The 25,501-nt window shown below is 43.1% G+C and overlaps 1 protein-coding gene and 1 non-coding gene across 2 annotated transcripts in view; one reads left to right on the top strand and one right to left on the bottom strand.

Moving 5' to 3' along the window:
* The window catches only part of Shq1 (SHQ1, H/ACA ribonucleoprotein assembly factor), a 134,561-nt gene that overhangs the window by 2,053 nt on the left and 107,007 nt on the right, over positions 1-25,501 (bottom strand). The window lies entirely within an intron of this gene.
* LOC123454880 lies at positions 9,469-9,575 on the top strand. The gene has a single exon (XR_006633536.1). It is a non-coding gene; the product is annotated as a U6 spliceosomal RNA (small nuclear RNA).

Raw genomic sequence — 25,501 nt, 5'->3', positions numbered from 1 at the left:
GACCCAGAAAAATGGCGGAAGTGGAGAGCAGAGCCTGTTTGCTGAATACTGTTTTATTTTTAAGCTTACTATGAATCCAATACCTGCTATTTATTTTTTTTTTATTTTTTTAAATTTTTTATTTATTTATTTATTTGAGAGCAACAGACACAGAGAGAAAGACAGATAGAGGGAGAGAGAGAATGGGCACGCCAGGGCTTCCAGCCTCTGCAAACGAACTCCAGACGCGTGCGCCCCCTTGTGCATCTGGCTAACGTGGGACCTGGGGAACCGAGCCTCGAACCGGGGTCCTTAGGCTTCACAGGCAAGCGCTTAACCGCTAAGCCATCTCTCCAGCCCTGCTATTTATTTTTATATTTTGGTTTTGGGTCTCACTCTAGGCTGACCTGGAATTCACTATGTAGTCTCAGGGTGGCCTTGAACTCACAGCAATCCCCCTACCTCTGCCTCCTGAGTGCTGGGATTAAAGGTATGCGCCTCATGGCTGGCTTCACTATTTTTTAAAATATTCACTTTCTCTAAAAGTAGCATCAGAAAACAGCATGGACCTTTTTTTTTTTTTTTTAATCAGAAAACAATTTTTGCTGGGCTGGGGAGATGGCTTAGTAGTTAAGGCACTTGCCTGCAAAGCCAAAGAACCCAGATTTGATTCCCCAGGACCCACATATAAGCCAGATGCACAAGGAGGCACATGTGTCTGGAGTTCATTTGCAGTGGCTAGATGTTCTGGAGTGCCCACTTTACTAAAAGAAAAAAGAAAGAAAACCATTTTTGCTAGATTTATAACATTCTTATTATTATATCATATGGATAGGCAAGCCTTTTATTAACTTAAACTGTTTTTGTTCATAAAAGAACGGGCATAATTCAGACTAATAATCTCCAAAGAGTCTCCTTTTACTTTCTAAAGAGCAAAATTTGTTATAACTGAAAAAGAATGGTAGTTAATGAAAATATTCTGACAAGACCTTATGCTTCCACCAAACTTCAAAATTTACATGGTACAGTTAGTGGCTTTGCAATGAACTGGATAGGGTGGGTTTGCAAGATAAACTCACTGGCTAAAGAACATTCCATCTCACAACACTGGATAACAAGGCTTCTTCGGTGGAGCCAATGTGGAGGTGGATGGTACACCGGGCCGCATTAAACGAAGACCCAGTGCCTGCCTGGGTCCCAGCCCCACTTGTCACAATATTCCGTATCAACCCTGCTGTCCCTCCACATGAGATCAGGCACAAATGCATCACTGCAGAGTCCCTGGATGGGCAGGAGCAGAGGTGGATGAGGATGGCAGCACCACCCAAGGGCAGCCTCCTTTGAAGCAAGGAGAGCCTGGGTTTCAGTATGGGGTCTCCAAAGAGCTCAGCAAAGGGGAGGTGGCCAAGCTAAAGAAAGTGACAGGGAAGGTTAGTAGCTAACAACTGGGCTGTGGGACAGACCCAGCTGAACTTGCATTAGGCCGAGGCACTCTGCACAGTGCAGAGGACGGTGACTGCAGGGTAATTGGCATCCATGTTCCAGGCAGTTGTAGATAATGCGTACCACATATATTTAAGCTTTAACCACCAGTGGCAAAGGATTTACTCAGAGCTGGAGGGCCATCTCACAACCTCTCCAGCCCAAGAACGTCGGCCCAGGACAAGATTAGCATGACGTCTCTCCGGGAAGTAGAGTTCTCTCTAGGTAGTGACATGCAGCAGTCATGGGAAAAGAATGGTGAACTTTAGAAAGAGGACAACTGCTCATGACATGGTGACAGTAGAAATAAAAGAGTGCCCATATGCCTCATTTTTATAGTCTTTATAAATTCTTTCAATAATACACACAGGATATATTCTCTATAAAGAACCTTGAAATGATTTTGAGTGCCATCTCAAGGCCCATGGCTGAAGGTGCGGTCCCCAACCTGTGGCATTACTGAGAGATGGCTGCATCTTTAGGAGGTAGGGCCCCCTTTGCTGAGGAAGCTAGATCACTTGTGAGCTGTCAAAGGAGATGTTTCTTCTTCTCTACCCTCTGCTTCTGGGTTGCTATGCAGTAAGCAGGCTTCTGTTGCCTCCAGTAATCCTATGGTAATCCCAGACTGAGCTCTGAGACCATTAGTCAAAACAACCCTTTCCTCCTTGTAAACTGATTAGCTTAGATGGTTGGTCACAGTAGCAGAAAGCTGAATAACACAGATTATAAACATCTCTGACCTGTTCCTACAACAACCTGGTGAATCATTTCCTCATTCTCCTTATATTACTGGTGAACAGACAGAAGCTTGGAGGAGTGAAAATGCAGTACCCCAGCTGACAGAGGAACCCCAAACTCCAGGTTCCAGCTCTTCCTACTCTTTTGCAGGTCGCCTGCAAATACCTAGGCTCTGAAAAGGCTTTTCTTTTTTATAAATTAATCTTGTGTTGGTCCCATTTCCCTCATGTTACCTCTTGTATCCCCTCTTTCCCACTCCCATTCCACTGAGGGTCTTCCTCAGCGGGACTGTAGGTATTCACCATGGGGTTATGAATGTATCAGTCAGTCTCTTTGGCTTTTTCCCAACTTTCATGCCACTCAGCTAGTTTCAAATGAGCAAGTCTTAAATTACAGAAGGCCAGAATTCTCCAAAGGAGCTGTGACTAACATCTTTAGCTTAGCAATATTAAAGGAGAAAAAACTGGGGGTACGGAGATGACCCATTTGTCACATAAGAGTGAGCACTGGAGTTTGGAGTCCCAGGTCCTGAGTAAATGAGAGCGGGTGTGTAGGCCCATCTGCAATCCCAGTGCTTGGGCGGCAGAGCACTCCTGGCAAGCTGGCTAGCTATACTAGCTCTTTGTGAGCCTTGGACTCAAGTGAGAGATCCTGCTTCAATCAACCAAGTGGACAGCAATCAAAGATGAAACCTAGCATCATTCTCTAGTCTCCACATGCACCTGCACATGTATGTGCCCATATGTATACACATACACAAATAGAAAAAAAGGTAAAAGTCTAAATTGTTTTTGTGAATAATGGCTTAGTGGCAAGAGTACTGGTCTGGCATGTGGGCAGCCAGGGTTCACTCCCAGACATAGACACACACACCGTTTTTGGGACTATTACGGAATGTAATATAGATTTTTCAATTCTGTGATTACTATCTACCATGCAAATGTTCTATTCTCAGTGTCTTTTATAACAGTATACATTTGGAGTTTCAAAGCTCCTCATCTGTAATGCTATCTCTAAAACCTGGCAGGCAGGAAAGTGGGCAGTAGCAAGGATGAGCCATGTGACCTACATAAGTACTTATGCCTGTAACCAGCTGACACGAATTATTACTCTTTAGAAAAACAGTAGGTTAAAAAAATTTTTCTATTTATGTGTGCATGCGAGAGCAAGCAGAGACAGAGAGAGAGAGAGAGAGAGAGAGAGAGAGAGAGAGAGAGGGAGAGAGGGAATGATAATAAGGAGTCAAAGCCTCTTGCTGTTGCAAACTAACTCCAGACTCATGAACCACTTTGTGCAGTTGGCTTTATGTAGGTACTGGGGAATCAAACCCCAGGTCAGTAGGGTTTGCAAACAAGAGCCTTTAATTCAGTTGAACCATCTCCCTAGCCCTCCAAGAAATGTTTTTAAAATTGTGTGTATTCTGGTTCGTCACCAAACTCATTATTTATTTGTTCAGTGCTGTGCAATGAACCCTTGGCATATGCATGCTAGGCAAGCACTCTATGAATAAGCTTCATCACCAGCCTTCCTCCTCCCCCGTCCCCCCTTCTTTTTTTAAAAGGAAGGGTCTTACTATGTGGCCTCAAGCTCACAATCCTTCTGTCTAAGTGCTGGGATTAGGTGTGCACCACCATGCCTAGCTTATATTTCTTATTATCCCAGTTTTAGTAGTGTAAGCGGGCTAGTTTCCTAATTAACTAAGTTCTGATAGAAACTCTAAAGGTATAGAAGCAGCATACTGAACTCTCCCTGTAGGATGCTAGGATAAAATGACTAAAACTTCAAAGTGTTTCGAGTGTAGAATGCAATGCACGAGTCTGAAGAGTAACAGCTGGGATCGTTCAACTCTTCTACAAAGATAACAGTCAAAAGGGGAGTTGTTCCTTTGGAGGGAAACCATGTCATGGCACAGTAGCCACTTTGTCCTTTCAACTACTGGCACCATTGACAACCACATGAAAATTTTAGAAACTGTATTTGTAAAGTTGCTCCTATTTCTGAAACCAACTGGTTTAAGGTTGTTACTGGCTTTTCTGTTACATCCCAAACAGAACCAGTGCATTCTTGTCATCAAGCTTTTACAGACAACACTGACAGAGAAGCAGATCTGACAACCCCCAGTTCTGCTCTGACTCAGTACACATGCAGTCTGAGCCCTCTGCTGCTCCATGTTAAGAATGTGCTTACTGCAGAAAGAAGAGACAGAGATTTAAAAGGGAATTAGCAAGTGGATCACACTAATGTCATGGTTTAATAAAGTTATATGAAAAATAAGATTTAAAAGTTATCATGTAATTGTCTGGAGTTCAATTGCAGTGGCTAGAGATCCTTGTGCACCAATTCTCTCTCTTTCACTCTTTCTTTCTCTCTCTCTCCCCCTCTTTCTCTTGTTTGCTTATAAAAAAAAAGTTTTTAAAGATATTCTGGGCCGGAGAGATGTCTCAGTAGTTAGATACTTGCCTGCAAAGTCTAAGGGCCCAGGTTCAATTTCCTAGTATCCACATAAGCACTAGGTAGTAGGTGCATCTGGAGTTTGTTTGCAGTGGCTAGAAGCCCTGGTGTACCCATTCTCTTTCTCTCAAATTAAAAAATTAAAAAAAAAAAGTTATCATGTAAGATTAAATTTTTTTTCTCTCTTTGTACAATTGTGAAATAATATCCTATTTGGAATTGTTTTTGAAATTAAAGATTGCTGATGAGTTACAGCAAGTTGAAGAAGTCATAGTACCAGCTGAAGATACATGTCTTTACTATGGCTAACATGAAAGAGAATTTCCTCAATTATTTTACCTTCAGTGATGGAGCTCAGGGGAAATGCAAGAATCTACAGCCTTGTGAAACAGCCAAATGAAGTGCAAAAAGGGCCTTAAGTGTCTGGGGGAGGACCTGGCATAGATGGAAAGCACACATCCTGTTTCTTACTGTAGAGTTTTGTCTTAAGCTATCAATCAACTTTTCACCACTTCCTGCAATACCACATAAACTGTAAATCTCACAGTAAATGACTAGGTTTCATTTCCTCTGCCAGGCAGGACACCCTGAGATGAGAACCAGCACCTGATAATGCAGGCCAGGCCTCCACAAGGCAATTCCAGACCTTTCATACCTCATGACAAAGTTTACTGACTAATCCAGCAAGGACCCGCACCTTTTATTGGATCCCCCACCTCCAATACATACTCTGGGGTTCTTCAGGAGCCAAGCAAGAACGCTTTGTGACGGGCACTGTTGACAGCACTGAGTCACTGTGCCTGGATATTGAAAATTCAGAGCCAATTTCAAACTTCAAGACCCTCTGCCAAAATCACACATTTGCAGTCTAATTGAAACATCACCAACAGAGATTTTTAAGTAGAAATTGCTGGTTAAATTCCTACTTGATTTCTGAGAGTTGCTAGGAAAGACTTCCTTCCACCAACTACTGTAATGATAAGAGTGGAGGCACGTCAGCTCAGACCCCAGTGCAAACTTAACGGACTGAGATGCTACACAGCCAATAGAGAGGAGGTGCCGAGGATAGTTACTATAGAGAGGAGGTGGCGAAGACAGTTACTATAGAGAGGAGGTGGCGAAGACAGTTACTATAGAGAGCAGGTGGCAAAGACAGTTACTATAGAGAGGAGGGGGCAAGGAAAGTTACTATACACAAGAGGTACAAGGAAAGTTACTCTAGAGAGAAGACTGCGAAGACAGTTACTATAGAGAGGAGGTGCTGAGGACAGTTACTATAGAGAAAGGGAGGTGGAGGACAGTCACTACAGAGGGAGGGGAGGTGGAGGACAGTCACTACGGAGGGAGGGGAGGTGGAGGACAGTCACTATGGAGGGAGGGGAGGTGGAGGACAGTCACTATGGAGGGAGGGGAGGTGGAGGACAGTCACTGTGGAGGGAGGGGAGGTGGAGGACAGTCACTATGGAGGGAGGGGAGGTGGAGGACAGTTACTGTAGAGAAGATGCTGAGGACAGTTACTATAGACCAGATGCTGAAGACAGTATCAAACTTTCTTTAAGGACTTGATAATGACAACTTCTCCAAAATAATTTCTGTATTTTTGAAATGTGATAAAATATTAAGGTTAAAAAATAGCAATGCATCTACATATCCCTCTTGCAGGGTGTATAAGTTTATAACCTTATTATAATGATAAGTTGTGGTGGTTTGATTCATGTGTCCCCATAACATTATGTGCTCTGAATGCCAGGTCCACAACTGATGACACTGGAATTGGAGCCTCCTGAAGAGAAGGTTGTTGGGGGCAGGCATACGGTGTTATAGCCAGCTTCCCCTTGCCAATGTTTAGCTCACTTTCCTGTTGCTGTTGTCTACCTGACATTGGACAGGAGGTGATGTCCACCCTCTGCTGCCATCATTGAGCTTCACCTTGAGTCTGTAAGATAAATTAACAACAACAAAAACCCTTGCTCCCACAAGCTGCTTTTGGGTGGGTGCTTTCTGACTGCAACATGAGGCTAACTGCAACACAGGTAATGTGTAGGTTAAGAAGTGCTCTCAAAAGGGCAATTTCAGGCCAGGCATGGCTACTCATACCTTTAATCCCAGCAGAGGCAGGAGGACTGTCATGAGTTCGAGCCCACCCAGAGACTACATAGTGAATTCCAGGTCAGCCTGAGGTAGAGTGAGACCCTACCTCGAAAAACAAAACACAAACAAATGGGGGGATCAATTTCACGGCTGGAGAGATGGCTTAGCAGGTAAGTGCTTGCCTGTGAAACATAAGGACCCCAGTCCGAGGCTCGATTCCCCAGGACCTACATAAGCCAGATGCACAAGGGGCTCATGCATTTGGAGTTCGTTTGTAGTGGCTGGAGGCCCTGGTGTGAGCCTATTCTCTATCTATCTGCCTTTTTCTCTCTCTGTCACTCTCAAATAAATAAATTTTTATTTTAAAAAAAGGCAATGTCACAATCATGACACTGCCTTTCTTTTTCTTTAAGTTGAGGTTAGGATCTAGTACTTAAGAATTAAAGTAAATGAATACTTCATTATCTTATTAGTATATACCTGGTACAGTGGATGCAAGTGTGTGGAGGGATAAACTCTTTAAAAGGCATGGTCAAATTATGATGGCAAACAGCCATAACAAGAAAGGGCTTGAGTGCTGGAGGAATGGCTTAGAGGTTAAGGTTTTTGCCTGCAAAGCCAAAGGTCCCAGGAGGTTCAATTCCCCAAGACCCATGTTAGCCAGATGCACCAGGGGAAGCATGTGTCTGGAGTTCATTTGCAGTGGCTGGTGGCCCTAGAGCGCCCATTCTCTCTCTCCTCCTTTCTCTGTCAAGTAAATACAATAGTATTCAAAAGAAAGAAAGGGCTTGAGCACACCAGGGGCTTATGTCAAGGGAAAAGCCCCTAAACAGCCTAGTTCTCCAAAAGGCTGCCACTTCCTGGGCCCTGTCTCTGGGACAGGCTCAGCTCAAGCTGTCCATCTTACTCATCCAGTCCTCACAGTGGCACCACTACCATTATCAACCTAACGAAGAAACTTCTCTAGGCTATCTGTGAGGAAAGTCTGGTCTGTGACCCCCCCAGAGGGGAGAGTGATGATTGACTATTTTAAGCAAATCAGTTCTAGGCAGGGACTCAGTTAACAGTTTTATGAATGAAATCCAATAGCAGATTAAGTAATAAACAAAGGCATCTTTGATGGAAAGAAAAGAACACAGGAGTATGTGGCCTACACATCAGAGGCAGACAGCTCTTCTGTCTACATTCTTCTCCATAATTATTCTCACAGCACAATATTTGTGTATGTCAGTCTCAATTCGGAAAACACTTGCACAATGCATCTATGAAAAGGGGCAACAGTTCCTTATGCTGACTGCTGGACTTAATCACCAAAAGGAGGCCAGAGATGGAGAAGGCCTTAATAGGGAGGTGGTGGCAAAAGGCAGGTATTGTGGGTTGAACTCTGTCCCCATGAAGATGTGGCAACATTCTTACCCGGAACCTATAGATGTGATCTTATTTGGAAATGGTCTTTACAGATACTATCAAGTTACAAAAGCTGAGTTCACACTGATGTCGGGTGAGGCCCTCATCCAGTGACTTAATAGGACCTGTCCTTGTTGGAGCAGATAGCTGGCCAGGGATTCTAATGGCTGTATCTCATGACCAATAGGCCAAAACCAAGAGGGAACATGCTCATAAAATCTGCCCACCAATAATCCATCTACTCAACACCTAACTCCCCCAGGCCCCACTTCATACAGTTGCTTTCAGCTCTGTTCCTTTGTAGGGCTTAATGCTACCTTGCCATTTTGTCAGTTTTTCTGTTGTTTATAAGGACCTCTAAAAAGATCTTTAGGGACTGATGCTACAACACCAAATGCCCTCAAAACAATGCTGAATGAATGAAGCCATTCACAAAATGTCAGGCCCTTTGTCCATGATCTCAGTTATACTATGTTTAAAACCAGGCAAAACCAAGCACTAGTGATAACATCCTGTGAATCTTCTGGAGGCTAGTGACCAAACCTAGGGCCTTGGGGCTCTACTCCTAAGCTAAATTCCCAACCTCTACAGGTGAATTTGAAACTCCACTCAATCTGCTCAACTTCATAGTCCATCATCAACACTTGAGCTAGATACATACACTAAACTGTCTCATGTACATGGAGAATAAAAACTGATCACCTTGTTTCTTCAAAGGAAGACTCACAGGTTTAAAAAAATTTTTTTTTCAGCTGGGCATGGTGGCGCATGCCTTTAATCCTAGCACTTGGGAGGCAGAGGTAGGAGGATTGCTGTGAGTTCGAGGCCATCCTGAGACTACATAGTGAATTCCAGGTCAGCCTGAGCTAGAGTGAGACCCTACCTCAAAAACACCAAAATAGGGGGCTGGAGAGATGGCTTAGTGGTTAAGCACTTGCCTATGAAGCCTAAGGACCCCAGTTCAAGGCTCGATTCCCCAGGACCCACATTAGCCAGATGCACAAGGGGGTGCACACATCTGGAGTTTGTTTGCAGTGGCTGGAGGCCCTGGTGCGCCCATTCTCTTTATCTGCCTATTTCTCTGTCTGTTGTTCTGAAATAAATAAATTAAATTAAATAGAGCTGGAGGGATGGTTTAGCGGTTAAGGCACTTGCCTGCAAAGCCTAAGGATCCAGGTTTGATTCTCTAGATCCCACGTAAGGCAGATGCACATGATGGCACATGCAGTTCATTAGCAGTGGTTAGAGGCCCTGGTGTGCACATTCTCTCTTCTTCTCTCTAGTAAATAAAAATAAATAAATAAAAAATAACCCAAAATAGTGCTCGCTTCAGCACCACATATACTAAAATTGGAAAGATACAGAGAAGATTAGCATGGCCTCTGCGTAAGGATGACACGCAAATTCGTGAAGTGTTCCATATTTTTGGGAGGGGGTAGGTCACGGATGAGCCTAATAATGGTACCAAACTGCCTGTACTTGCAGAATAGAAAACTAATAAAAAAAAAAAAGATTAAAAAAAAATAACCCAAAATAGCTGAGCATGGTGGCACACGCCTTTAATCCCGGCACTCGGGAAGCACAGGTAGGAGGATCACTGTGAGATCATGAGTTCGAGACCGCCCTGAGACTCTATAGTGAATCCCAGGTCAGCCTGGGCTAGAGTGAGGCCCTACCTTGAAAACCAAAAAATAAAAAATAAATAAAGTAATTTTTTCATAACTTTATACTACAAATATAAACTAGATCAAACTAGTTTAAGGCTCTGGAATTTATCATTTTAAGCTAACTTATCTAAGAAACTGGTTATAAAAGCCATGGGGAAAACAAGGAGTAAGATTTCAGTACACTCAAGCTCCTGGTACAGATCTACCAAAGGCACCAATGGTCCAAACTCTTCTTCTTCTTTTTTTTTTTTTTTTTTTTTTTAAGTTTTTCAGGGTAGGGTCTTGCTGTAGCCCAGGCTGACCTGGAATTCACTATGTAGTCTCAGGGTGGCCTCGAATTCACAGCGATCCTCCTCTGCCTCCTGAGTGCTGGGATTAAAGGCATGTGCCACCATGGCTGCCCAAACTCTTCTTTAAAGATGTAATGTTCCACTGGTTCAACCACACAATCTTAGACTGCAAGAACCCAGTAGATGATTGAGTTGTGGGCTGACTGGTAGAGCTTCACATGATGAGGGAAATGTCTTATGTCTGTGCTGCCCAATGTGGCAGCTGAGCTAATAAGCACTTAATGAGTAATCAAACCTTACATTCTGTTTAATTCTAATTAATTTAAATAAAAATAGCTATATGTGGCCATGAATACCAAACTAGAACACACAGATCTAATTTAAAGCCTTAATTATTTTTTTCTTTACTAAGATGAGGCATAGGTAAGATCACAGGGCTACCTACAAATCCCAAGTCTTTAATGTCCTCCACTGGAATCAACCTGAAGGTTTTCCCAACTACTGCTTTCATATGCACAAGCCTGTGTGATTCTATAAGCAGGCATCCTTTATATATTCGGGATGCTTGAACACCTGTCTGATGTCAGAGGGTCCACTGCTGGCACACCTACGCTTCCTTTATGCAGACACACGATGGACTGCTGGCTCACACTCAGAAGCAGTGGCACCAGTTGACAACTAACAAGTCTGTTAGCTACATAAAAGCTGACTGGGCCAAGATTCTAGAAGATGTCATTTGTCAGAAGAACCAGTAGACAATGTGTCCTCTGCTGTGGGATCCTCTGTCTAACAGAACAATTACATGAATTAAGTCTCCTAGGATAGTTTTATGAGGTTCAAAACTATAACTTACCTATTCCATAGTTTATTACAGTGGACTTCACTAGATTGTTGGACATCTTGTTAAAGTCCTATTTCATTTAATCTCAAGACTTATAGGCAAAAACTCTTCTATGATTAGAACTCAAGAGCTGTCAACATGTCCCAATCAGATCTAATTTGGCATCTACAAAAATAACTGACTGCTAAAAATAAGACTGAACAAGTGGCTGAGATATTATTTTACTATCCCTCTGTAGCCAGATGGTTAGCATAAGCCTGCTGGCTGCTGAGCAGCTCTTGCTAGAACTGGATACAAAAGCCTAATTGCGCTTGACTCAAATGGTGTCAAAACGCTTCCTGCTCAGAAGTGTGAGAGCTAGTCCCCTCTCATGCCTTGTCCCGGAACCTGGGTGGGTTTTATCTTGGAGCCGCCTCATTTGACAGAGAAATCCAGTTCTACAAAAGCAGTTTACAACAGCAGAGAAAGCTGTCTGCAGGGAGCAGAGAATGGCTTTGATCGCAGCTGCAGATCCCACCTGCTTAAAAAGGCAGCAGCAACAACACGCTTGCTGTTCCCCCATTCAAACCCACAAGAAATCAGCTGCAATAAGCTGACAGGGAAAACATTACACAAATCGCTGACCCTGCTGCAGGCAGGGAAGAGCTGCCTCTGCTGGGCTTTGATTTTCCTAAGCCTGAGCCTGAGGGAGAGCAGTCTGACTTTCTTCTTGCCTAGTGCTCCTGATGGCAAGGTACATTCAGACAGCGCCCGGAGGAATACCAACTGCAGAAGAAAGGGAAACAAATAAATAAATAAACAAAACAAGAACATAGGCTTAATGTGGTAGGGAGCTACTGTCAGCGGCCAGGAGGAAAGATCATAGCCCTACTCAAAAGCAGCTAGGTTTTACAGGTTTTTGCTGAAGCTCACAGGGCCAGGAGCTCTGGCTGGGATCCTCGTAGTGCTGCTGTCCTGGGGGTCAAGTCTGCATTGTAGGACTTGCTCCAGCACCTTCTGTTCCCATTGTTGAGTGGTCACCTAAAGAAGGAAACATCAGGGCCACTATCCTTGTCCAGGCAGAGAGCTGGACACCAAGCCATACTTGAAACACACACACACACAAATTGCTCCCTATACTGTGGGCAGCCTCTTTGCGACATAGTAGCAAGTCACAGCTCAGTTCAAAATGTGCGACCAGGCTGGCTGGTGCCACCTGGGTCTACCTCCTCTAAGCCCTCTGGGGCCCTGCTGTGGCTTCCAAAATCCATTTCACTCTAATGTGGCCACTGCTGCCAACCAGGTGCCATTGGATTTGCTGGACATATGGCCCTAGAACCCAGCAGTGCACAAGAAAGACTTGGCTCCTATGGGGGGGATTGCAGGGGGATTGACTTGTAGAGTGCCAAGGGGCAAGTCCAGCATCAGAGCTTCTACCCAAGAGGCCCAGGCCACGGGCTGTGCTTACAGGAGCCAGACAGATGGAGTCTTGGGGGCAGGAGGGGTCTGGATAGAACTGAGAGCACTTGTCCTGCAGAGTGGAGACAGCTGGCCCTAGCTCCAGCCAATTGCTAGCATGTGGGGTTTGGGGGCCCAGTAACTGCCAGAACTTCCAGGATTTCAAGAGCAGTTGTAAATCCAGAATTTTCCATAAAATCTTCCAATCTCTAAGCACTGACAACCAATTTAAAACTTACTGAGAGCCAAATGTGACCCAAGGGCCACTAGCTTACAACTTTTAATTTACACGTAGTTCTACCTCCTTAACTCCCTGACATTTCCTCTGTGCCCCAATACAAACCTGCCACAGCAGGGTGACCACTTGCTGATGGCTCTCATACTCATCAAGACTGCCCTGGCTTGGAATGTGCCTCAGGTCCTGCCCCTACCTAGCCCCTCTTCCCCTTCTTTCTATGACAGGCCAGAGCCTATCCATCTTCAAGGTCTCTCTTAAAGACTCACCCCTCCTCCATAAGCCCTGTAGACCACTCCAAGTGTCCCATCTTTGAACCATTATCTTTATTGTACCTACATCCTTGGTAATAGAGCAAGGGCCGCTTAGAAGTCCTCTCAGTCTGCCCTCATCTAATCTTGCCTCTCCAACCAAAACACTGCTTCAGAGATTTCCCCCAAAAGAATGCAGTGTATGTCCAGAGCCACAGAGACTGGCTGAGCACAAGATGGTGAAGACCTCAGGCTCTGGCATTAAAAACAGGCCTAGGTCACCAAGTACTCTCAGAGGACAGAGAAGAGGCTAATGATGATACCAACATGACTGTATACACTGTGTACATAACTAGTTAAAAAAAAATAAACAAACAATAACAGGCCTAGGTTACTTGATCGCTCTGAGCCTCAATTTGTGTACTTGTAACCTGGAGCTAGAATGACATGGGCCATAACAAAAATTCATACGTAGCTGTGAAAGAGATGTATGCAAGGCCCTGAGCCCAATGCCCAGTAAGTAGTGAGCACTTGGCAAATGCTAGTTGTTATGATAATAGACTGTCTGACCAGCCGGCCCCATTAAACCTGCAAGGCATCAGGGCAATTCTGTTCCTAGAAAACTTCTATTGACCACTTACTTTGTGCCCCTAATTCTCCCCCGTTTTAGGGACAGCTGAAGTGAAGAGAGTTTAAATGGCTTGTTCACGGACACACAGCAGAGCTCTGATGCTGCTAACTCCAGAGCTCATACTTTTTTTTTGTTTTGTTTTGTTTTTTTGCATGTGTGAGTAACCTGTGTGTGGTGTGGTGTACACATGTAAAAGCAGAGGCCAGAGGACAACATTGAGTGTCCTCCTCTATTGCTCTTCTGTGTGTTTCCTTGAGTCTCTCACTGAACCCAGAGCTGCCTTTTCTGATCAAACTAAATGACCACCAAGCCCTAGAGATTCTCCTGTCTCTACTCCCCACTGGACTGGGTGATGGGTGTGTGTGGACCACACCCAGCTTTTTATGTGGGTTCTGAGGTGGAACTTAGGCTGTCTCAGGCCTTCCTGCCTGTACAGCAACAGTCTTACCCACTGGGCCATGTCTCCCACCCCAAGAGAGCTCACCCTCTTAACTATGACATTAATAGCTCTGTTATGTTCATGGTGGCAGAAGACAACTGTTGACTTCAGCCTTCCCAAACTAAAGCAAGACTGTGAGTCATAGCTTCCAGTTAGAGGATGCTCGAGGATTCCCTGGGCCAGACACATCTTAGAAGCTTCAGGAAGGAGTTTGCTTCTCTGTAACTTTGACCCAGGCTTCTCAATTTGTCCAAGAATGGTAAGGGATGAGGAACATACCTACAAAGTACTAAGATTATAACTATTATTATGGAAGGTGGAAACTATGATATAGATCAATGCTGATCACACAACGTTATGCTGATCACAGAAAAACAACTACGAAGTAATCAAAACAATGTGTTTGGCCTCCAATATCCAAAAGGCAGCAAAGAGGTAAATGGATCTTGCAAGATTTTCAAGAACATGAAGGAAAGCGATGAGAACAGTATATGAACTAAAGTTTGCAAGCTGTAGGCAGGCAAAATCACCAGGAGCTGCTGGGCTTCATGAGGATGAGACGCCTGTAGACTAGCCTAACGCAGGAACTCTGTGCATGTGATAATCTCCTATGGTCTCTTGATGGCAAAGTCAGGGAATAGTATAAAGTTGATGGAACTCACACTTGACCTGACAGGTGACTTCAAATACAATCTGAGGGAAGATCTGCAAAGCTGACCTCGCCTTTCTTCATTCAACTTTCTACTCACTTTGTTGGGCAATAACAGAATGTTCCTTGTAACTGTTTAACGGCAGGAGCTCTAGTACATTTTTTAGTCTTCCTATGCCTGGCCTTACCTGTGGCATAAAGCAAGTGCTCCAAAATCATTACTGATGGATTTCAAGACTTAAGCTTACAACCAGCATTAAAGGTGAAAAGATCAGAAAATGACCTGGATGACAGTCCACTTCTGAAAAGATTATAACAAATGGACAAGACACCCTGAATCCAACAAGGGGAAACTAAACAGAGACATGCACAGCAGAAGGATTATAGTTAAGAACAATCATCTGGCTGGAAATATGGGTCTGTGAATAAAGCGCTTGCCACACAATTTTGAATACCTGAGTTCAGATGCTCAGACCCATATAAAAGCTAGAAGCTGTGGCAGGCTTCTGTAATCCCAGCACCCCTATAGTGAGCTGGGAGACAGAGACCAGAGAATTTCCCAGAAGCTCACAGACTAGCTATCCTAGTGAACAGGGCATGCAATGATGAGACGCTGGCTCAGAAGAGGTGGAAGTCGAAGACCCCACTCCATAGTTGTCCTGTCACCTCTACACACACACTGTGGCATGCAAGTACCTACGCTCCCAACACATGAATGAACACACACACAAAGAAAAGGTGTTTCAGACAAAGGATTTCAGAGTTTGGGCTAACTGCAAAGTCAGAATAAACAGAATGCTGAGGCCCCCAATAACAAGCAGACAAGCTCCTGGTCTATGAAAAAGTTATGTTCGCCAAAAACTGTGGGCTGGAGACATGGCTTAGTGGCTAAGCACTTGCCTGTGAAACCTAAGGACCCCGGGTCGAGGCTTGATTCCCCAGGACCCACGTTAGCCATATGCACAAGGGGGCGCACGCATCTGGAGTTTGTTTGGAGTGGCTGGAGGCCCTGGTGTGTCCATTCTCTTCCCCCCTCTTTTCTCTCTCTCTCTCTCTCTCTCTCTCTCCCTCTTTCTCTGTCTGTTGCTCTCAAATAAATAAATAAAAGTAAAAACAAAAACTTAGAGCAGGGGCTAGAGATATGGCTGAGCAGTAAAAGGAGTTTGTTTGTAAAGCCTGGTGGCTCAAGTTCAATTCTCTAGTACCCGCATAAAGCCAGATGCATAAAATGGCACACATGTCTGGAGTTCGTTTGCAGAAGGAAACCCTGGAGTGCCCATATTTTCTTTCTCTCAAATAAATAAAAAATATTAAACAAAAAGAAACCTTCGAGCAACTGCCCCTCTCTCCAAACCTGGAGTATTAAATTCATTCTGAAGACTACTATTTAAAAGCCCTGACCAAAACAGGGAAGGAGCACTGACCATGCAGAACTTGCCTTGTGAGACCAGGATGAGCTAAAGGCTGGAAATGTAGTACCTGTTACAACATAAGGTAGAAGAGGATGATGAAGGACATAAAAAGGACACAGCAGAAGTCCTCTGGAGAGCTAAAAGCACACATATATCTCAATCCTGTGCCTGCCGTGTGGAGGGGCATCACCATGGAGTGATGCCAGGTTACCTTCAAGTCTTCCAGTGGAAAAACGACTGTTAGAGAAAGCAAAGGCAACATGTTAGAACGCAATGGGCAAAGGTGACAAAACATTAAAGCGAACAGCCCATTCAGGAGATGCTGAGTGCATCTACAAGCAGGGAGGGGGGGGACCAGAGCAATAAAACCAAGGTAAAGTACATGTCCATGATCCCAGCATCAGGGAGGCTGAGGCAGGAGAACAGTGAATTTGAAACTAGCACAGGCTGCATAGCAAAAACCCTGTCTCAAAAATAGAAGAAAGAAAAGCAAGCAGAAGAAGCTGGATCAGCCATGAGACAAAATAGTTAGTACGGAAAAAGGCACCATAGAGATTAAAAGGCCACTATATTGCCAGCTGTGGTGGCCCATGCCTTTAATCCCACCACTCGGGAGGCAGAGGTAGGAGGATCACCATGAGTTCAAGGCCATCCTGAAACTACATAGTGAATTTCTGAGCTAGAGTGAGAACCTACCTTGAAAAAAACAGAAAAAAAGACCACTATATAATACAATCACTATATGATAATTCCAGCTTATCAGGAAGAATAACAATTATAAATTATGACTGCCAATAACATGCCTTTATAGAAAGTAAAAACTGACAGGTCTACAGAAATAAATCGACAAGATTGCTGCCAACACAGTAGGAAATTTTCACACATTTCTTCCAATTCAAAATTGAGAGATCAAACAGATGAAATATATCAGTAGAGATGTAAAGTAATTAAAATGCAGCTAACAATTAGAAAATAAATATTATCTTAAATAAAGCTGAATATTTATGAAAACATGCTAGATATAAAATTAATCTCAGCTAGTTCCTAAAGAATAGTATCATTCTCTGACAGAAATGAAATTGTTAGAAGTCAACACAAAAATATTACGATCAAAATCCATATGTTTTGGAAGGAGAAATCTACTTCTAAGCATTTCATGAGTAAACTTAAAAATATTTCAAATTGAACAGCAATGAAAATTCAGCACATTCCAAAACCTGTGAAACGTAAGCAGACACTTAGAAGGAAATTTATACCTAAATGAAAAGAGACTAAATGGTAATAGTTACTAAGCAGAGGCATTACAAGTTGGGAAGGGGGTGCAGAATAAATCACCCAAACAGGGAATAGAATAACACAGACAAAAATAGATAGGACTGGGCTGGAGAGATGGCTTAGTGGTTAAAGCACTTGTCTGTGCAGCCAATGGACTCAGGCTCGATTCTCCAAGTCCTATGTAAGCCAATGTACATGGTGGCACATGTGTCTGGAAGCTGAGCAAACATGCTCTTACTCTTGAAAGTTAACTTAAAATAAGCAAAAAAAAAAAAAAAAAAAAAAAAAAAGAGCCACAACAGACAATACAAATATAAAACAAGACAATTTCAGATGTTGTGGAAAAGTGAAAATAACCTTATGCCATTTTTTTTTTAAATTTTAATGAAATGTACACATTTCTAGAAAGAAAGAGCTTATAAAAACCAAGCTCAAGGTTATAATGAGACTTCTGGGCAAGATGGTAAAGAGCCTGTAAGACCCAGTGAAGATCAGAATAAAAGAACTTCATCTCAAAATCAGAAATAGAGAAAAAGTTTTAGCACTCCACAAAGAATTGAATGGAGATGGGAGAAACAGAACAGTGCAGCAAAACCAGCTGCACACATTCTGATGGGAAGAGGACTCAGGAGCTGGTCCAAAAAGACAAACCAGCTGAAAGTCAGCAGCACTACCCTCAGGACAAACACACATCCCCTTGAGCCTCAAATCCTATTGGAAGTTTGGGGGAGACCCACAGCCCCTCCCATGGAAGGGTCAGAAGTAGACAGAAATCCCACTTCTCTCACACTACATAACATGGAACGCTGTACCAGGGTGCCATCTTGTGAGAAAATCTATTGTTTAAAACTGATCTGCCCATTGTGTGGTCTACAAGCTGGGGAGCCTCAGCCCCAGTAATGAGGGAGACTCAAGAGAGACAGCCATGACAAGAGGAAGGCCAGATCTTCAGAGCAGCTGAACGGTGCAGGTAGCATGAGGATCCACTAAGACTGGGAAGTAGACAGGGAGAGATAGCTCTGCCCACAGTGGCCTGGAACAGGTCTCATCATCTAAGCATGACCTTGGAGTCTGATGCCTGGGGCTAGATCAAATTCTAGAGCCACTTGTCTATCATTCACTGCTGTAGCCCCAGTGTGGTGCACATGATAGGTTCACACAAGTACACCGCTCCAGTAGGCTGACTAGTACTCATGAAGCCTGGAAACACTTAGGTAGGCCCTCAGCCTATATTCTCCAGTGCCATGGTTGCTTCTGGGACTCCCCCCACACTGGAGATCCTCAGCCAGACCACTTTGATGATCCAAGCTGGGGAATTTTGGGAGGGAGAGAGAATCTTACTGGCCAATAAAGCTAAGTGTGGCCACCAGAGGCCCTTGGTATGCAAAGAAGGAAAACAGCCTGTGTGAAGGTAGCAGACCTTATCCAATACAAGTTCAATGACAACACAAAACAAAGAGCCTCATTCAACTGACCTTCCCAGGTGATGTTACCATTGGTGATCCAGAATTTACTAGTAGTAGTCTTACTTTATCTTACTGGCTTTTAAAACATTCTCTTATGTTTATTTTTTATTTTTTATTTATTTGAGAGCGACAGACACAGAGAGAAAGACAGATAGAGGGAGAGAGAGAGAATGGGCGCGCCAGGGCTTCCAGCCTCTGCAAACGAACTCCAGACGCATGCGCCCCCTTGTGCATCTGGCTAACGTGGGACCTGGGGAACCGAGCCTCGAACCGGGGTCCTTAGGCTTCACAGGCAAGCACTTAACCGCTAAGCCATCTCTCCAGCCCTCTCTTATGTTTTTATCACCTTCCTTACATATATCTACTTTTGTCTTTGAACTTTTTCACTATTGGGAAATCTTTCTTTCTCTATCTCTCTGTAATCTTTTGCTCTTTTCTCTTCCCTCCAATACGTTTTTCTGCACACTCCATTTCTTTCATCTATTTAACCTTGCATCTCCTTTCTCTCCCCTTCCCTTTATCTCATTCACTCACTGTTTCCACACATACCCTAAATAATTTCTACCCTGACAGCACAATCTACAGTAGTTTTGTCATTGCCATTTCCAGGTCTATGATCATTAGTGATCCATTTGGAGGCTCAGGCTGATTAAGTGCATTTCTTTACCTTACACAGTTTGATGTGGCTGCTGCTTTAGAAGTCTGCTGGCTCTTCCCCAAGAACTGTTGGAAATTGAGCCCTCAAGTAAGGAGGTGCCCAGTAAGAAGAGCCCTCCCCACCACAAGTATCTAGAAAAGAAATCCCAACCAAAGATGTGCACACTGCAGCACAGAAGTGCAAGAAACTAGAACAAACCAGCACTGCTCCTCAAAGAGACGGTGACCCTCAACTACGGAAGCCAAAGACACTGAAATGTAAGATGTCACGTGAGGACTGCAAACTTTTCTGGTAAAAATGGTCTGGGAGCTGAAAGGGGTTAGAGAGACAAACAGGTGACTTTAACCCAGGCCCTAGAGAGTTAAGTCAGCCATACAGAAGCAAAATACAGCAAAGCAAGTTACAATTTTTTCTCTTTTATTTATGCAAATGTGCATATTTGTGAGTGTGTAGGCCAAAGGACCACCTTAGGTGTCATTCTTCAGGAACACTGTCCACTTTCTTTTGAGACCAAGTCTCTCATTGGCCCAGAACTCAACAATTAGGCTAGACTGGTTGGCTAGTGTGCCCCAATGATCCGCCTGCCTCTACCTCCCCACCCACAGCTCTGGGATTACAAGCCTATGCCACCACACGGCATTTTTATGGGTACTCTGGGGATTGAACTCAGTTCCATTATCCTTGCAAGACAATATTTACCAACTATGCCATCTTCCCAGACCTGAAAATTGAGGTTCTGGGAAACAAACAGAAATATTAAAAATGAAAAATTAAATAGAAGTAATAAAATAAAAAGAAAGAGCACAGCAGACTTGAACAAACAGAAGGATAGAGAATAGACTGATGAAATACTTCATCCAAAAGTTAATAAGGAGGAAGATAAAACCTGATCATGACCACAACATCTAAGAACTCTGGGATATGATGAAGAGACCAAACCTAAGAATCCAGCTGAGATAAACACTAAAAGCACCGAGAATCCATTCAACGACAGCAGACTTTCCACACCTGAGAAAAGACACTCAGATACCAGGCATTGAAAATCCCAGGTACACATGACCAGAGAAGAACTTCTCCATGACATATTATAGTCACCATGTCAAATAAGCAAAGACACACACACACACACACACACACACACACACACACACACACACACACATACACACACACACACACACATGGGGGGGAGAGAGGGGGGTAGGGAAGGAGACAGAGTGCGCGTGCACTAAAAGGGAAAAATGTCAACTTACCTACAAAAGCAGAAATATCAAATCTCTTGTCAGCAACCCTCAAAGCAGGAAAGCATGGAATGATATATTTCAAACTCTAAAAGTAAATAAATGCCAACCAAGAGTGCTACAGCCAGTAAAGCTATCTTTTAAAATTGATACAGAAATAAGGAAATTTCAAGACAACCATGAACTAAGGTAGTTTGTGATCACCAAGTCATCATCACAGAAGATACTTAAGGAAATATTATACACATAAGAGGAAGACAGATGGCCTTAATCATGATAGCACAGGAAATCACAATTTCATAAAAGGAATGGCTAACCAAGAGCTAGGAAGGAATCTGTCATCTCCAACAGAGTAAATCAGCTAACACCTGATACTAGTAGGAGAGAAAGAAAAATAATTATACAACCAAGCAGAAAAACAACCACAAAATTACAGAAATTAGTAAATTCTCAAACAATAACCTTAAATGTCAATGGCCTTGTGGTGGACTGAATGTAAAATGTATGTTCCCCACAACCTTAGGTATTTTTTGTTGTTTTTTATTTGTTTGTTTTTTGTTTTTTGTTTCTTAGAGGTAGCTCAGGCTGACCTGGAATTCTCTATGTAGTCTCAGGGTGGCTTCAAACTCATGGTGATCCTCCTACCTCAGCCTACCGAGTGCTGGGATTAAAGTCGTGTGCCACCATGCCCGGCAACCTTAAGTATTTTTGATTGAAGATACACTTGAAAGGTCCTAGAGAAACAAGAACATTCCAAACTCAAGTGAAGAAGATGGAAAAAAAAAAGTATAATGGACACTAACAGAACAACATATATAAAAAAGAATGAGTTGTTGGGAAACAAATAGGCCCTTGGTTTCCCATCAGGAATAGATGGTAAGACCCTATTGCTGAAAACTCCACATACTTGGGCTGCAAAGCAACTGAGAAATCCTGCTGGAACTGAGCTGATAACCTCCTCTATGTAGACCAGCTGACAGAAAGCCAGAAGAAGACATGCATGCAGTTCAATGGAAGAAAGAGAAATCACCAGTGAAGATACTCAACAGTGGACACTGCAAGCCTTATATTTGGCTAGCCAGGCCAAATGAGCCAACGGGTGCAATAGTGGCACGTCTGTCATGGTGGAAACCAGCTGCCCTCTAATTGGACTGGAGGCCTGCTCCATGGGAGGGAATACATCCTGATATTGAAAACCTACAACAGGGGTGGTCATGAGCACTAGGGGTATAACACCTGCTGCTGTCTGGCTAAATGTATATACTATGCTTATCAAACTCCCCAGTAAGCACTTCTCTTAATATTTATACCCATATATTAATGCTCCTCTCACTTTTGGTAGAGAATCTTCTCTTTTCAGATGGCAGTGACCTTGGGATGACTCAGAAGGTACCATGGTACTAGAAAGAAGTGACCAGAGTGCTCAGTAATGCAATATCTCTATCACACCTTCCAAGGCTCAGGGTCTAATGTGGAAGAGGTGGCAGAAAGAATGTAAGAGCTAAAGGAGGGTTGGACTCCATACAATGTTCTCCCTCCAGACACAAAATGGCCTGGATATCCATGACCTCACAGTGTCTGACACTACCTACACAAGACCATCATAATAGGAGGGAAAGATCACGACATCAAACTTAAAAGAGAGACTAATTGAGATGGGGAGAGGATATGATAGAGAATGGAGTTTCAAAGGGGAAAGTCAGGGGAGGGAGGGTATTACCATAGGCATTTTTTATAATCATGGAAGTTGTTAATAAAAATTTGAAAAATAGAAAAGAAAGAGTTGGTTCCTTGAAAAAATTAATAAGATTGTCAAACCACTAGGCAAATTAAGCAAAAAGAGAGGAAATAAGACAAAGATATAAAAGGGACACAAACAAGAGCCGGTGTGATGGCATAAGCCTTTAATCCCAGCACTCGGGAGGCAGAGGTAGGAGGATTAGCGTGAGTTCGAGGCCACCCTGAGACTCCATAGTGAATTCCAGGTCAGCCTGGGCTAGAGTGAGACCTTACTTCAGAAAAAAAAGGCGGGATACAAACAAGAAAAGAAGTCAACTTATTCCTACTTACAGACATGATTCTATACAAAAAGACTCGAAAGACCCAACCAGAAAACACACCTGATAAATACTTCCAGAAAAGTAGAAGGAAACAAAACTCAGTGTACAAAAAACAGTGGCAGCCAGGCATGGTGGTGCACACCTTTAATCCCAGTGCTCAGGAGGCAGAGGTAGGAGGATTGCAGTGAGTTCGAGGCCAGCCTGAGACTACACAGTGAATTCTAGGCCAGCTTGGGCTAGAGCAAGACCCTACCTTGAAAAACAAAAAATAAAAACAAAAACAAAAAATCCAGTGGCTTTTCTGTATATCAATAACAAACCTACGGAGAAAACAATTGGTGGCAGTGGGGGAGGGGAGATCCCATTCATAATACATTTAAAAACAAACACACCAACAAACCTACCTACCCTAGGCATAAACCTGGCCAAAGAGATTAAAAAAAAAAAAAAAAGTATAGTAGAAGCATTAAGACATGGAAGAAAGAAACTGAAAAAGGCATTATAGGATGAAATCACTTCCCATACTCATGGAGAGGAATGAATATTGTGATCTAAAAGTGATCTACAAAGTCAATACCATCCTTATCAAAATCCCAATTCTTTTAATTCTTCACAGAATTAGAAAAAAAAACTAAAATTCTTATGGAAGTGTATAAGGCTTTAACCAGTAAAGCAACCCTTAGCAGACAGAGCAGTGCTGGAGGTATCATAGTATTGAATATTAAATTATATTACAGAGCCATAGTAACAAAAATAGTATAGTACTGGCACAAAAAACAGATATACAGTCCAATGGAATAGAATATAAGACCCCGAAATAGACCCACACAATTATAGCCATAGCTTTCAACAAAAACATACCTTGGGGGGAAAAAAAAAACAGCCACTTTAATAACACTGCACAAAAATCAATTCAGGGCTGGAGGGATGGCTTAGAGGTTAAGTCACTTACCTGCTAAGCATACAAGACCTAGGTTTGACTCCTCAGGACCCATATAAGCAGATGCAAGAGGTGGTGCATACGCCTGGAGTTTGTTTGCAGTGGCTGAAAACCCTGGTGCGTCCATTCTCTCCCTCTCTACCTTCCTCTTGCTCTCTTTCAAATAAATAAAATAAATTTAAAAAAATTCAAAATGGACCAAAAACCCAAATGTAGGACTTCAAACTCTGAAACTCCTAGAAAAAAATATCGGGAAAACACTTTAAGACTGAGGCACGAGCAAGGATGTTCTGAACAAGACTCCAGTAGTACAGTAAATCATCCCAAGAACTGACAAATGAAATTACGTAAGTCTAAGATGCTTCTGAAGAGCAAAGAAATAATCACCAGAGTGAAGAGACAGCTCACAGAAGGGGAAAAATCCTTGCCAACTGCACATTATGCAGGATATATAAGGAACTATAAAAAACCAATCAGCTGATCAAAAATGGGCTAGTGAACTGTTTCACAGTTTCCCAAAGAAGAAATACAAATGACCAAAAATACTTGAAAACCTGTTTAATGTCCTCAGCCATCAGGAAAATACAAATGGAAACTGCTTTGAGATTCATTTCACCCCACGCAGAATGGCTATCATCAAGAAAACAAATGACAACAAATGCTGGTGAGAGTGTGGGGAAAGAGGAACTCTTATTCACTGTTGGTGGGAATGTAAACTTGGGCAGCCACTGTGGAAATCAGTATGGAAACCCCTCAAAAAGCTGAAAATAGGGCTGGAAAGATGGCTTGGCAGTTAAGGCACTTGCCTGCACAACTGAAGGACCCAGGTTTGATTCTTCAGGACCCATGTAAACCAGATTTGTCTAGAGTCTGTGGTGGCTGGAGGCCTTGGCACACCCACTCTCCCTCCCTTCCCCCCCCTCTAATAAATAAAATAAAATATTTCAAACAAAAAAGCTGAAGGTAGACCTACCATCTGACCTACAGACACCATTCTTGGTTTATATCCAGAGGACTCTTTTTAAGTCAGCACCACAAATTGTGTTTAGAGTTGTACCATTCACAGTATCTAGGAATAAGAACAGACTAAGTGCCCATCATAGATGAATGGATCCAGAAGACATGGTAAACAAACAAGGGAATTTCATGCAGCCATAAAGAAAAATGAAAGCATGACATTTTCAGGACAGTGGATACAACTGAAAATCATTATATTAAATAAAATATGCCACTCTGAGCAAGAAAAACCACACATTTTTGCCAATGTAGAAACTGAACCTAAAATTTATGTGTGTGTATTTATGTATGCATGTTTTCTTGGTGTATGTATATGCATGTTCATGTGTGAGTACAGATGTACATGTGCCACAGCACACGTGTGGGAGTCAGAGGACAACTTTGGGGTCAGTCCTTGCCTTCCCCGTCATTTGAGACAAAGTCTGTTGTTCCCACTGTTGATCACTACTGCATTCACCAGGCTAGCTGGTCCAAGAGCTTGCAGGAAACCCTCCTGTATTAACCTCCCTCCTCACCATCAGTGTGCTGGGATCAAGGAAGCCCAAACTCAGTGCTAGGGATCTGAACTCAGGCACTCAGGCTTAAGTGGCAAGTTCTTTATCTACTGAGCCATCTCCCCAGCCCTATATATGTGTATTTCTAGGTCATTAAACTAGAAAGGAGACCATGAGTGGGAGGATGAGATCTTAAGGATGGTGGGAAATAGGGAGGGTAATGAATACATGAAATAGGAAAGCAGAAGTAGAAGCAGCAGAAGGGGGGGGAGGTGAATGAGAGGAAAGAATATCACATGCATATGAAGACTCCAGCAATGAAACCCATTGTTATTTTTTTGTGCTAATCA

This window comes from Jaculus jaculus, chromosome 14 (assembly GCF_020740685.1).
Source record: "Jaculus jaculus isolate mJacJac1 chromosome 14, mJacJac1.mat.Y.cur, whole genome shotgun sequence".
Classification (NCBI taxonomy): domain Eukaryota; kingdom Metazoa; phylum Chordata; class Mammalia; order Rodentia; family Dipodidae; genus Jaculus; species Jaculus jaculus.
Note: the sequence above shows the minus strand (reverse complement) of the source record. Positions and strands in the feature narration are given on the sequence as shown.